We start from the raw sequence: 1556 nt of genomic DNA on the forward strand, positions 1-1556 counted from the left end.
ATAGGGGTTGAATCGGAGCTGTAGCCGCCGGCCTACGCCAGAGCCACAGCAACGAGGGATCTGAGCCGCATCTATGACCTACACCATAGCTCACAGCAATGCCGGATCCTTAACCCACTGAACAAGGCCAGGGCTCAAACCCACATCCTCATGGATGCTAGTTGAGTTGTCAACTGCTGAGCCACGACAGAAACTCCTGCTCGAATCCATTTCAGCAGTACCCTGAGGTTCTCAGTTCTCTTTCTTTCTTCTTCCTCCCCCTCCCCTTCCCCTCCTCTTCTCTGCTCTCCCTCCCCTTCCCCCTTCCCTTCCTCCTCCCCCCTCCCTCCCTCTTCCTCCTTTTTTTTTTTTTTCCTGCGAACATTTGAATTGTACTCTCTTCACAAATTTCAATTAGGCAATGGAGTGTTGTCCACTCTAGTCACTACATTTTGCCTTAGCTCCTCTGACCTTCTTCATCTTATAACCAAAAATGTGCACCCTTTCACCAGCCTCTCCCTCCTTCCCTCCCCCTCCCCCTCCCCCAACCCCTCTGTTTCTATGAGTTCAACTGTTTTCCTTTAAGATTCCACATATGAGTGAGATCACACAGTATTTGTCTTTCTTTGTCGGACTTGTTCCACTCAGCGTAATGTCTTCCAGGTTCATCCGCATTGTTGTCGCGAATGGTAGGCTTTCCTTCTTTTTTACGGCTGAATTCTATTCCAGGGCATATACATCCCATTTTCTTTATCCATCCATCTGTCAACAGATGTCTTGGTTATTGTGAATAGTGCTGCAATGAACACGGGGGTGCATGTATCTCTTCTATACCCAATTTTTTTTCCTGTGCATATGTACCCAGAAGTGGGATTTCTGGATCATATGGTAGCTCTATTTTTCACTTTCTTTTTTTTTTTTTAATGATTTTTATTTTTTCCATTATAGTTGATTTACAGTGTTCTGTCAATTTCTACTGTACAGCAAAGTGACCCAGTCATACATATATATATATATATATATATATACATTCTTTTTCTCACATTATCTTCCGTCATGTTCCATCACAAGTGACTGGATATAGTTGCCTGCGCAGGATCTCATTGCTTATCCATTCCAAAGGCAAGAGTTTTTATCTACTAACCCCAGACTCCCAGTCCATCCCATACCCTCTCCCCACCCCTTGGCAACATAGTCTGTTCTCTATGTCCATAGTTTCTTTTCTGTGGAAAAGTTCATTTGTGCCATATATTAGATTCCAGGTATAAGTGATATTGTATGGTATTTGTCTTTCTCTTACCTCACTTAGTGTGAGAGTCTCTAGTTCCATCCATATTGCTGCAAATGGCATTCTTTTGTTCTTTTTAACTGTTGGGTAGTATTCCATTGTGTGTATATATACCACATCTTCTTAACCCATTCATCTGTCGATGGACATTTAGGTTGTTTCCATGTCTTGGTATTGTGAACAGTGCTGCAATAATCATATGCGTGCATGTATCTTTTTCAATGAAAGTTTGAAAGTTTTGTCTGGATATATTCCCAAGAGTGGGATTGCTGGGTCATATGGTGGTTCT

This window comes from Sus scrofa, chromosome 17 (assembly GCF_000003025.6).
Source record: "Sus scrofa isolate TJ Tabasco breed Duroc chromosome 17, Sscrofa11.1, whole genome shotgun sequence".
Lineage (NCBI taxonomy): Eukaryota > Metazoa > Chordata > Mammalia > Artiodactyla > Suidae > Sus > Sus scrofa.